Source organism: Strix uralensis, chromosome 8 (genome assembly GCF_047716275.1).
Source record: "Strix uralensis isolate ZFMK-TIS-50842 chromosome 8, bStrUra1, whole genome shotgun sequence".
Lineage (NCBI taxonomy): Eukaryota > Metazoa > Chordata > Aves > Strigiformes > Strigidae > Strix > Strix uralensis.
In genome coordinates, this window is record NC_133979.1 from 3,587,168 (window position 1) to 3,600,119 (window position 12,952).

The 12,952-nt window shown below is 51.7% G+C and overlaps 1 protein-coding gene across 7 annotated transcripts in view; it reads left to right on the forward strand.

The window, feature by feature from the left end:
• Positions 1-12,952, forward strand: part of KANK4 (KN motif and ankyrin repeat domains 4) — a 35,164-nt gene that overhangs the window by 7,704 nt on the left and 14,508 nt on the right. For 3 of the 7 annotated variants that reach the window (XM_074875872.1, XM_074875874.1, XM_074875876.1), the window contains exon 1: positions 1,923-2,471. The exons of 3 other annotated variants lie outside the window; for them this stretch is intronic. The gene's annotated coding sequence lies outside the window, so the exon portion shown is untranslated. Of the gene's footprint in view, positions 1-1,922; positions 2,472-10,829; positions 10,988-12,952 lie in introns of those variants that run through there. One more of the 7 variants, XM_074875873.1, reaches the window with a different exon arrangement.

Sequence of the window (12,952 nt, forward strand, 5' to 3'; positions counted from 1 at the left end):
ACTTGAACTGGTGGCAGCCCTTGGGTGGGATCCAACTCGCAGCGTTTTGGGCGGCAGGGCTGACCTCTTGCCGTGGAATTTCACCTAGTAATTTCTGTGGCAGGAAGAAATCCTCTGAGCAGGCTGTCTGGCTTCAGAAGTAAATTTAAGTGCCTGTGGCTTGACAAATAAACATTCTGAAAACGCTTAATGACTCACAACCTCGCCTAAGAATAGCTGAACTTTGCAAGACCGAAATACATAGCGGAGAATACAGCCTCTGACACTCCCTGAGCGTGGAGCTGAAGGACATGGTGGGAGAAGGGGAGCCACAGCCATCTTGGGCTTCTTCAATCGTCGTGTGCGATAGCCACCTTGGAGGTCTCCTAAGTCACCTAATCCGTTTTTAAACAATTTATCATGATTCATTTCTACACACAGCAAAGTACTCCTCGTTTATCCTGATTGTTTGAAAGCACTGTTATGCTCTTGGATTAAATAGGGAGTCACAGAAGTTTTATGCATATACATGTTACACTTCTGAGCACCTAACATGGCATAGAAGAGAGATTCTTTGTCTTCAAGTTATCGAGCAAGTAAAACCTCAGTGGCTGAAAAGGGGAACTGATTTTGATTCCGTTCGCTCAAAAGCAGGGTTTTTGGTAGCTGTTGCTTGCTTTTCTGGGGCACACTTGCAGAAGTGTGTGCTGTGAACTGTCACCGCTTCTTACCCCCCCCCACGCACACTTCTCAGCTCTTTAATCTAAGCCCAGGGAAAACAGAACAAAACACAAGTTCAGCTGAATGTCTGTGACCACAAGAGCTTCCTGTAGGTGCCCGAAGTTTCTGTTGCAAAAGCCACCTCGTTGTCTTTAAGACTCAGGGATCATCATGGCTTTGAGGATGAGCCTAAGGAGCGAGTGATAGTTTAACTGCACCATCCCAGGAGCAGCAGAAGTGCTGTGCCTCGAAGGCCACAATTGCACATCAAAGTAGGTTTGTTGTTTGGGAACAGGAGAAGAAAATAATGTAGGATTCATCTCCTGCCTCCACTAGCCAGCGATGCCAGAAAAAAAAATCTTTCTGATATCATGGTCCCTGTCTTTTGGGCCCTGCCAAGATGACCTGAGCAGCAGGGGCAGGGGTTGTCCTCGTGGCGTGAAGACACACTTTTCCCTCGATTCTTTGATCTGTTGTTAAAATCATCAGGAAATGTCTTCCTCTCGCTCAGCACCCAAGCCCCTCCCGTGGAGCAGACCGAGCTGGGTGTCAGAGCCCCAGTCACTCCTGAGCTGGGTAATGGGAGATTTTATCCCTCCATGTTTTACCAGGAGCTTGGGCACTGTGGGGAGGGCTTCGCTCTCGCTGGGCAGTGGCCAGAGCCCAACCCTCAGATACCCTCCGATGATGGGGGATCCCCCGGGGCTGAGCCCCCGCCTCAGGGCACCTGCTTCAGACCCCCACACTCCCATGGTCGGAGCCCCCTCGCCCCGTCCACCCACAGACCCACCCAAGCCAGGGGCTTTGGCAACCACTCTGCTCAGAGGTGTTTTTCAGCCTGGAGATGAAAACCCAAGAGGTGGAAATTTCAGTGTCGGCAGGACCATGGGAGCCTGAAAACACTGCTCTTGATTTACAGCATTTCCCACCCAGATTTGAAAGGCATTTGTGCTCCTCTCGAAGGAAGGGGGAATCACAGCGGGCCTTATTCGTCCCCGGAGGATGCTGAGTTCATAGCCCAGATGGAGCCCACGCAGCTGCCCCCAGCACGACTGGAGCCGCTGCTCTCCCACGCTCCAGAGCAGCTGGGAGCAGGGCAGGGCTTTGCCTCCATGGCTCAAGGCAACCGAAATCAAAAGCTTCACCTAAAAGTTGAAGGTATTATTGCAGGTCACTAAACTACTGATTTCTGCTTGGCCCCGGAGTCTAGGAAAAAAAAAAAAAAAGCCATTACAGCGACTTGCTGCAAGTCGGTAGATGACGAGCATGTAAATCACGCGGGGTAAGGCACACAGGGAGGCTCAAACCCCAAAATTCCGACTGCATTTTCTTTACGTTTTCACATTGAGGTATGAGGGACCGATGTAAACGGGACCGCGTTGAACGGCTGAGCTGGAGAACAGCTGAAGCAAATACAGGACAAGTTCTGCAGCCACGGCCCGTCCCCGCAGATTTTCCCCTTCCCGCTGCTCTTGATCCGCATCTGTGCAAACAGGATGAGCTAGAAAAGTATAAATAAAGCATTAAAGAGAAGGATCCAGCACAATGCCGCAGTCAGAAGAAAAGAAAAACAACACACACACCAAAAAAAAAGAAAAAAAAAAAGGATTTCTGGCCTCCCACGGCAGCCGCTCCTTCTGGCTCCCGCTGACCCTCCCGCAGCCCATCCCCGCTGCCTCGGGCCCCCGCCCCGCCCCGCCCCGCCGCGCCGCGTCCCCGGGCGGAGGCAGCGGGGCCGCCGGTACCGCCGCGCCGCGCTCCGCCGGCCCCAGGTAACGGCCGGGGGGGTAACGGGGAGGGGAGGGGAGGGAGGGGGGAACACCCGGGAGGGGTCCGGCCCGCGGCAGGGGCAGCGGATCCCGGGAGCTTGGGGGGGGGTGTAAGGGGGGGGGGGGCGCGACACCGCCTTCCCCCCCGCCCCGGGCATTGCTCCGGAGGGCGCTCAGGGACGTGGTCGCGGGGTGCGGCAGGGGTGCCTGGGGGGTGCCGGGAGGGTACTTGGGTGCGGTGGTGGATGGTCGGGGGTGCTTCAGGAGTGCGCTGGAGGATGCTCTGGGGTGCCTCAAAGGGGGCCCCAGGGGTGCGCTGGAGGATGCTCTGGGGGTGCCTCAAAGGGGGCCCCAGGGGTGCGCTGGAGGATGTTCAGGGAGTGCTGAGGGATGCTCCAGAGTGTGCTCCGGGGGTGCTGAGGGGACACCTGGGATGTGTCCCCTCAGTCCCCTGGCTGAAGAATGCTCGGGGGGTGCTCCGGTGGTGCTCAGGGCGCCTGGCCCCTCAAGTAGCTGCCTGGGAGCAGCAACAGCCCTGCATCACCCAGGACAGAAGTGCTTCCAGGGCACCCCTGGGTGCGGGACGGAGGCACAGAGCATGGCTGGGCAGCGGGGAGAGGGCAGGAAGGCTCCGAGCCCTGGGGGGTACCCCCAGATGTGACGGTGTGAGGGCTGGGCAGGGCCCCCCGGCCCCAGGCAACGCAGCGGAAGTCACCACGATCCCAGAGCAGCCGGAGTTGCGTTGAGCCTCAAAACCCTCCCCAGCTGGGAAAATGTGGCTCAGGCAAGCCCCAGCCCAGCCTCCACGGCTCTGCATGGTCGCCGGCGCCTGCCTCCAGCCTCTCCCCACTTCCTCGCCGGCTTTCCAGCCATCCCGACACAGAAACTCTTGGCGCCGTAACTCATTTCTGTCTCTAGTGAGGTTTGTGCCCCGGTTCCCTGAGCCGCGTGTCTCTCAGGGCTCGGCTGCAGGTCTGGTCCGGCCAGGCTGAGCTCCAGATTTCTGCATCTTTAGGGGGGCCAAGAGAGGGGCCGCTCCAGCGGCACGTTTGGCAGCGAGCAGAGGGACGGGCAGTGCCTCTCCCTCGCAGGCAGCATCGCCTTTCCTCGGCAGCGGCCGCTGCCAGGGCATTTCTGAGCAGCCCAACTCTGCCGGGACCAGGCGTGCCCCGTGCAAGCACTTTCGTCAGCTCCCAGCATTCGGCTTGTGATTTCTTGCAGGCCTAAAGCAAAGACGCGCTGGGCTCTGACTCTGCTCCGGGAGAAATCGGAGTGAGCGTGAACAGGGAGCTGCTGCACTGGGGTAGACCATTGTCTGAGATCTGTGGAGAAGAGGCTGGGTGGTCCCTGAGAAGATGGTGATGGCAGAAAGTGGGTTGAATAATCTCAACTGCAAATCCAAGTAAGTTCAGGGCAGAGGAATTCCACTCTGGATGCTCTGGGTACGACGTTCACCAGCCAGAGATGGAAGCAGGACTGTACTGTGCAGGGTTATCTCATTTTCCTCACAGCTATGGGATGTGACACTGCCAGGAAGGGTTTCCTTTGTCCAGAGGCTAAACCAGAAATTAAATATTTCAGCTGCGTCGCCCAAATGAAGGTGGTGAGCACCCAAATACATTGCACATGCAGGGTAAGGCTAGTGACAGCAGTGATGGGCAGAGAGAAGGGGAGCACTGTAAAAAACAGCAGCATTTGCCTTTGTACCCATTTTGTAGTCTTCCCGGTGTTTTGTGTTTGATTTAGGATGGACTAAATGGAAAAAGCTGATCTCTTAAATGATTCCCGAAACGGTAAATGAGAGGAGGGAGCCTATAACCTCAGGTTTATGATTGTTTATTTGTCGCTTTGACTGTAATATTTCAAAAATAAATGCATCTGCTGAAATGGCAGCCAGCCTGGTGAACAGCAACCTGGCTGGGGAATCTGTGGTTGAGGAGGGATCAGTTAATGGATTCATTAAAATAATCCTGAAACTGGAAGATAAGATGAGGGGGGAGCCTGTTGCTGCTGTGGGCTCAGTCAGTCTTCCAGTGCAGTTTCCAAACCACTTGTGAATAGGAAAACCAGGGTGATGTTCGGCTCCTTTCTGGAAGGTCTGGTTACAGAGAAGGTTTTGTCTCCCAAGTGCGGAATCATCCCCCTTGTGCAGTGCTGGGGCTGTCCCTTTCTTGCAGGAGCCATCCAATTCGGTGTCACAAAGCCTCCCTTCGTCCTCAGCTAACCAAATAACTCTCCCCACATTTATGTGCTGCCGAGCAGAAGTGAGACGTTGCTTCGCGTCAAACAGCCTCTGTGTCCCTCGGCACAGGCACATTTCAGGAGGGAGAGGTTTGGTCTCAAAACAACCTTCACATCTGGAGCAGTTTTGAGATTCTGAGAGATGGCCGGCGTTAGATGAATACAAGCTCATTCACAAGCTTGTTGCCAATTCGGGTCCCTCCCCCTGTGGTTTTACAGCCACCAAATATTTTGAAAGTAGCATTTTTGTCAGTGTTACACATCAAATCTTGGGTCTTTTCATGGAAGCTTTGGGAGCAGCACCAGGGATGAACGTGGCCCCGTTTGTTAAAGAAAAAAAGAATCATAGAATCATAGAATGGTTGGGTTGGAAGGGACCTTAAAGATCCTTTAATTCCACCTCCCTGCCCCAGGCAGGGACACCTTCCACTAGCCCAGGTTGCCCAAAGCACCATCCAACCTGGCCTTGAACCCTTCCAGGGAGGGGGCAGCCACAGTGTCTCTGGGCAACCTGTGCCGGGGCCTCACCACCCTCACAGGGAAGAATTTCTTCCTTAGACCTAATCTAAATCTGCTCTCTTTCAGTTTAAAGCCATTACCCCTTGTCCTATCACTTGTATGCCCTTATAAATACAGAAAGTTACTGTATTTTCCATTTGGTGCCCCACATGACAGAGGTTATGTGACGCTGCCTTGCTCAAGAGCAGCGAGATGCAGATTTTGGTCAATGAAGCCCTGACTCTGGCTCAGGGGTGTGAAGGAGCTGGTAGCTCAGGTCAGAAATCCTCGACTGTGTACATTCACATGCTGCCGGTGCTCAGGAGAGCGGTGGGGAGGAACTGGCTGCAGAGAGGTTCTTCTTCAGCCCTGTTTATTTTAGACCTCGGTGGAATTCATGTTTTTGGCGTTGTGCCTCAGGAAGCCTCAACTCCTGCCCATCCCAGGGTTTAAACAGCACATGAAAAAGAAGTTATTGTCATTATTACGATAATATACTGCCAAAATGGAGAATTTGGTGGAGTCAGAAACATGAAATACAGTGAAAAACCCACCCACGCGCAGAGGCTCCCATCTTCCAAATGTGATTACCTTAAATTCATCATTGCAGCCAGTTGCTCTGTCCGTCAGGGCTGAAAGTGAGTGTCAGTGCAAGTGAGAAAGGTGAAAATACACCAGCAATGTGCAGCCTGAACTTGGTCAAAAAAATGGAGGAAAGTCCCTGTTTCCTGAACCTTCCCCATAACCTGGGTGAGAGGGTGGGAAACATGGCTGCAAGGCTCCCAGGTCTTGATATCCACGTGGAAATCACCAACAGAGGAGGAAGGTGGCACGTCTGTCCCCTCTGCGGTCCTGATAAATGTGGAGAGTGGTTTCAGGTGGCCTGAAAAATAAATATTCCTGTTTGAAGAGGTTTTTAAACCTGTCGTGAGTGTGATAAATCTGAGTCTTGTTGGCTCAGGCCAGAATTCTGTATAAAATGGCCCCGTCTTTCCATGGGGAACTGCAGCGGTTGCCCAGGGAAGAGGAGAAAAATAGGCATGCAGAGAATAGGGCTTTCCTAAAAGCACCTCAGAGTCCCACTTCCAGCAGAAGAGGACCTGTGTTGATGATGGGATCCTTACCAGGGTCAGACAGGACAGACACCGGATCACCAGTTGGCCTTCACAACCATAAATGCACTTTTGGTGATTTCTCAGGCTGGTGGGTTTAGGAAGCCCTGTTTGTGTGTCAGGGTGAGTTTTTCCAGTTCCACAAACTCCGGTGTTTCATCTCTCAGTAAGCACCAAGGGGATTGGACACGGCACAACACATTTCTTCCCAGCGCTGCCCCATCCATGTCATGTCTCAGCAAGCAGCCGAGCAAGATCCAGGTGGATGAGCCTTTCCCAACAAGCAGGACCACCTTGGTTTGGTGGTTCATCCTCCACAACCACCTTCTGAAAACACCCAAAGGATCCTGGTTTTCCGTAGGAAACGGAGACATTTCCAGGCCAGCTTGGGCCAAAGGTCAGGATCTCGAGTGGGATGAGCGCAGGAGCCCCAAGGATGCACCAAGCCCTGGCCAAACCAAGGACAACCCTGTGGTCATAAAGTTGCCACCAGCTTCTTTGACCACATGGAAATTATTCAGTAACATGGCAGCAAAGCTTGACCTGTCCCAGGGTCAAGGAGATGGAAAACAGCAGCTTGGAAGAGACCAGAAGCCAAAAGAGGGCTTCATTGGTTTCCCCCCCGAAACCTGTGGGATTGAGGCAAAAAGAGTAAACATTAGAAACGAGACATTTCAGATTTTTGTCTGCCTTCTGACTGTGGAGTGCCTTAGATTCATGGCTTTGAGTAGTTTTTGTGATCGCCTGGCTCAGGGAAAGGAGACTTTAGGGAAAACGCCGCAGTTTTCAAGGCACAGGATAAAATAATGAGAATCGACCAAAGCTTTTATAAGACCATGGCTGGAATGAGCTGAAGGTCAGTTGGAAAAGAGGTTATCAGAGGAGGGGATGAATGTGATCGTTTTCCCCTCCTGGTGAGCTATAAAAGAGGGCAAGAGTTTGGATATCTGATATGTCCAGGTCTCGTCCTGACCCGTCTCTAATGGAAATGCTGGCAGGAAGCTCACGGCATTTATTAAACAGCAATAAGCAGCTTTAATAAAATCAGTATCTGTACAACTTTATTACTGCCATTTGAAAAGATGCCTGAAATGGCTGTTTAAGTACCGCCGGCTGCCGAGGGTTGCACACACGCTGAAAGCGATTGTCTTCTTTATTAAGTGGTGCTGGGTTAATTATTCAGATTTTTCATGAGCCTGCCACTCTTTCAAACACCAGTGAGGCTCCGCACACCTCCAGGATGTTTTCCATGCGAGCAGCCCCCGTCTCCAGCCCCATCCAGCCCCTTCCATTGCTTTGTGTATGTAATTGTGCAGAGAGAGTGATGGCTGGCAGAGGGTGGGAGGCCAGCCTGACCCTCTACATCCGTGCAGCCACAAGCTGATGGGTTGCAGAGGGACCTTGTCCATCTCAAGCACTCACAAACTGCTTCCAGCTCCCAACTGTCCTCTCGAGAAGCCCCAGACAGGCAGCAGCCAAGGGAGCTTCAGCTTTGGGTGTGATACAGTGCTGGGGCTGGCGCTCAGGGTACTCATGGTCCTAAGCCACGTGCCAAAGCCATCCGCTGGCCCCGAGACGGAGGGTGAATTTTAAGCAGGCATCTGGACTATGCGGTGTTTCGTTTTCAGAGCGGTTAAAGATTTATATCCCTTTTCTTGTCATACCTTTTTACCCGCCGCCTCTACCATCTTCACTCTCCCCATACGATGACTGGTTTTGCATCCCCAAATCTGGTCCTGCTCCGCTTCCACGCATGTGGTCGGGTGACCCCAGCACAGAGGGAAGCCAGCCCAGCAAGCACAGTGCCGAGCCATGTGTGGCCGCAGGGTGCACGCCGGGCTGGGATGGATCCAGCTTGCCTTTCTGGATGCTGATGGGTTTATAGCCATGGGCTCCCTGGAGCTCAGGCATCATCTGGTCTCCCCACTTTAATTTTGGGGTCTGCTCAGCTGTTTTCTGCCCCCTGACAGGCAGCACGGACCAGCCCAGCATGTGCCCACACCAGGTCCGAGGGATGCGGTGGGGCGTGGGGCCGCTGGCAGCGATGGTTACACGATGCCAAATGCACCCAGGAAGGCTCCCGGGATGCAAATCTCTTGTAGCAGAAACCCTGTTTGCTCTCACTTGGAGAACCTCATGACAACTTCTTGCAATGCAAACTGGGACTTTAAAGTGCTTTTATTTACTTATTTATTTATTTAATCCCACAAAGTTTACAAACTTCTTTTTTTCCTCCTGGAAGGAAACTCCTTCCCGTGCCTGTGCCAGCCGGCAGCCGATCACAGCCCACCGCTGCACCACAGAGATCCCACCCGTGTGGATGTCCCCAGCAGACTGGAAATGGGTTATTTTTCTTCCTTTGCAGTGAAAACAGAATTGAAAAATCTGTACAACAAATATTCCCCGAGAGGCTATATTTATTCTTGGTATGTCCACTTGCAATAATAGCTGGGCTGGTGGTTGTGCAATCGAGCAGACCGCCTGGATGGAGCAGGTTTGGGTGTAACTCTTTGGGTACCAAGGGCAAGCTCTGTCCCTGCAGGTCTGTGCGGTGGAGGGGAGCGGCAGCTGAAGCCCAAACCTGCCCTCCTGCAGTGATTCTGCTTGGGGAGGGGAAGGAAGGCAGCAGCTTTGTCCCTCAGCCCTGCGAGCATCCAAGAAGGCAGTGGTGGCCGTGGCAGGGATGGGCAGGGACCGACGGGATGGCTTTCGAGCCATTTCGTGGCTGTCTGTCTCCTGTCATCCATGGGAGCAGCCTGCAACACAAAATCCCCCCTGACAGCTGGTGTATAACGTAAAGCAGCAGCAATTTTAGGCCGTGACCTTGATCCTCACACTTGTGGGACAATCTGGGGCCGTGCCCAGGTGAAACCCTTCCCCATGTCCGACCCTGCACCCGCTCTGTTGGGCGAAGCTATCAGAAGCCAGATAGACATCCAGCAAGCACCAACCCATAATTAATTAATTTGCATGTTTTGACTTCATTCATAGCTCCTGATTAAAAGCTTATTTAAGGGGACACAGACTTGAAAACCTTCTTCAGGCCCACGGGGATTAAATCTGGGAAAAACTGTAGGTCTAATGTGTGTAATTGCAATACGGAAATGCTCCAAATAAAGTCTTCCTGCTGGGTCTTCCCAGTGGGAAAACTAAACCATTCTTTTAGGCTTACTTTAAAATCAGTGCCATATAGAAGTATGTATATTTTTCTGTCGTGCTGCTTTGTATAGAGAACACAAGCAACAAACCCCTACGAACATGCTCAGGAAAGATGCACAAGCGTAACTAAACCAGAAGAATGTGACAGAAAATATTTGGAGTAAACATTGAATAAGCCAACGTGCTCTTAAATTCGTTTTGAACCCTGAGCTCAGTAATTGCTTGTGAAAGCAGAAAGCTGTCAACATGGAGTCACAGCCCTGCGTGGTGTGGGATGCTGGAGCTGCGTGGGAAAGGCGGCATTTGGTGGGAAAGGCGGCATTTAACCGGCTGCTGAAATCAGGGGGCTATTTTTCATTCCTCGGCTAAGAAGTTAACCCATCCATGCCTTGGGTAGCACTAGCAAGGACAAACTGCTGCTGTTTCTCTCCATGTCCAGGCTATTTCGCTTCCTGCAAAGGCAAAACTTTTCCGCTTTTCTTCAAACTTAATCTGTTAAAGTTACATTTAGTCGTTGCTCGAGCGCAGTGAGCCTGCAGGAGTGCCAGCAGCTCTGTTCTGCAGACAGAGAGTAATGAAATGTGGTTTTTCCTGCTAACATGAGCATTTTGGTTGCGCTGCTGGTTAAACGATGGGGAAGGTGCTGGCACTGCTCTGTGATGCGAGTCCTTGGTGAAAGCCCCCAACAGAGCCCCCGGGTCCCAGTGGGATGCCTCTGCTTTTCCGGATTTTTTTTTTCCCAGCCCTGGAAGAGGTTCACAGCCCGGCTGTGGGGCTGCGGAAGCCAGACAGTGTCTGAACCCTTCTGCCTTTGCAAGCCTGAAGTTGTTACAAGTTCAGTGCAGAGACTGAAGGTTTTTTTCCCCTGGTGTCAGCCTGGGGGTGCAGCCATCTGGGATGCCTGACAGGAATGCCAGTGGAGGGGCTTGGGATGGGTGCTCTGCCCATCACCATGCCTCATGCCACGAATACCCTGCCCAAAATCACCCCGCGTCTGCTCTGCGAGCTGTCCCCTGCCTGCAGTTTGAAGTTGGCATTGATAACGCCGCTGCGAAGGGCTGGAGCATTTTCTAGGGAGAGTCCCACTGGCACTCACAGGAGCCTGGGGGCTGCCCATCCCTCCTCGCAGCGGCCAGAGCACGGTGTGGAGGGTCCGGCGTCCTCTGCCCGTGCCGCCGTTACGCACAGCCGCCTTCCTGCCGTCACCCCGTCCTGTTCAGCATCTCCTGGGGACGACGGGTGGATGGGCGTGACGTGAGGGGCCAGAGCTGCGGGGAGAAGGGTAAAGGGCCGAGGGGCTGCTTCTGCTCCGCGCGTGGGAACGGGGCTTCGGCAGGATTAATTCTGGACGTCGAGACCTTCTGCGGCTTCTACTAAAGATGCCGCCTTTTAATCGCGGCAGCTGCTTGCGTTTCCTTGGGAGAGGCGCTCAGCAGAATAACTAATGCGTTCAGCCTGGGAGGGTGCAGCATGCAGAGGGCGAGCTCCGGCTGCAGCCTGCAGCATCAGGTATAATGAGAACCGTGTCGTTAATAATTGACTGTCTTTTCAATAATCGGTCCTGATAAGGGAGGCAGCCCGGTGACAGCCTAAGCAGCGCTTAGTGTTTTGTGTTTTATGGAATAGATAACTATGCTGTGCAAAGTAACTCAGTACATACAGCGGGCTTGAACTGTCCTCGGAAAGGTCATATGAGAGCAATGGGCTGCTTGTTAGAAAATTAATCCCTCTTTTGTGCTTCTTGTTTTAAACTTGTATTTGCTTTCTGAGCAAGGTCACTGCTCAGCTGACCAACTTTTTAACAACTGTAAAAGACATGTTTGCTGCTCCGAACCCTTCGCTGCTGACTCTCAGCACGGGAAAAGATGCTTTAGAGGGAGGCAAGTGCTCCTGTTCCCCAATGGGCTTGTAGGTGGGATCTTGAGAAGGTAACACGACAAGATGCTTTTCTAATGATAGTTTCTCCTTTCACCATGAAGTGGTAAAGCCATTGCTGCAGTGCAGGAGAACACGACAGGCAGAGCTCAAAAAAATGTTGTGTTACAGCTAATGAGACTGTGCTAACGTGCTGCTCAGCAGGGATGAATTATCTTCTTATTTATAGGCACAGGGTTAAATGTTTCCAATTTAAAATTGCTAGCAAGATGCTTTGGGAGGATGAAATTCATATATATTTGTCTTTGTGGTTGAGTTAATTTGTTCTTTAAATCTTCTGGGGTGTAATGGTGCTCTCCTTTCTGCTGGCTGTGGTGGATGGGGGAGCAGGTGGGCACTTACATTGCCTGGCAAGTGGGACAGAGTAAAAGAGGGGTTAAATGTGACAGTAAAGAGCCAGTGTTTGAAGCAGGGCTAGTTAAAAAGACAGTACATTGTCCCTGCAAATGGGCTGCCCCAGGGAATAAAACCACTTCACTCTGTGCTGTTGCCTTCTCACATATTTGGCTTCTTGATTTCCATTTCTGTATATATTTATTCCTGCCTTGAGAAAAGCAACGTAATTCAAATCTGGATTAATCTTCCCCACAGCCTTTCTGTGTCGTAAAGGTAAAAATCAGTGATGCTGTGCACGTGACAATGTCGCCTGCTGGAGAGGAAAATAAGTGTTCTTCAATTTTATTCAACAGAGGAAAACTCATCAAATATAGAACCCAACAGAGGGTCAGTGTAACAGGTAGTAGCAGGATGGAGACCCACCTAAAAGCACTGCCCTGCCCCAAATTGTGGGCCAGATGCTGGTCGTATGGGTACGCTGCTTCTGGCAGATTACTTAGTTTTTAATCTTATTTTTATTAGGGATGGGCATTGGAAAGCAACTGTAGGGTCCAAGGAGCCACAGTTCTTGGCTCAAAGCCATCCACCCTGCACCTGAGCTGCTCCGGGGGGGGACAGGAGAACATCAGCAAGCTGGTAGGGTACATTTAGCATCCTTTTACGAGGCGATTTTGAAGTAGATTGGTCAAAAGAGAAAAGTCTTAGTATCAATTTGGGCTGCAGAGTTGGGACCCAGCCAGCTCATAAATGAACCGATTAGATGTAATTATCTAGATATTAAAAAGCATCCTATTCACTGGCTTTTCCCCCTCTTCTAAATATATTACCTAGAAGAATGAAGTGTAGCTGGTTGGACTGTAGCTGGGATCTGTAAGTGCTCCGTAATTGACTGTAATCCGGAAAATTTAAAAAAAAAATTTTGAGAAGGAAGTTAGTGTTCGTTTTGGCACATGCTGTTTATTGGCAGGAGGAGACAGAAGAAATTTCCCTTTATAGAAGTGCAGTTAATTGGAGAGCACGTCAGGAGGTCGCTGGTCGAGGTGTTTCAGCAGTTCACATGGCATTGCGTGGGCATCAACGTTGCCGTCCAGCCGCATGAGCATCAAGGTTGTACCAACCCTGGAGGCACTTTTGAGAGTTTTGATGTTCTTGGGTCGAGCCCCTCCAAACTTTCCATCAGGGCTATAAATTGACAATAAACTT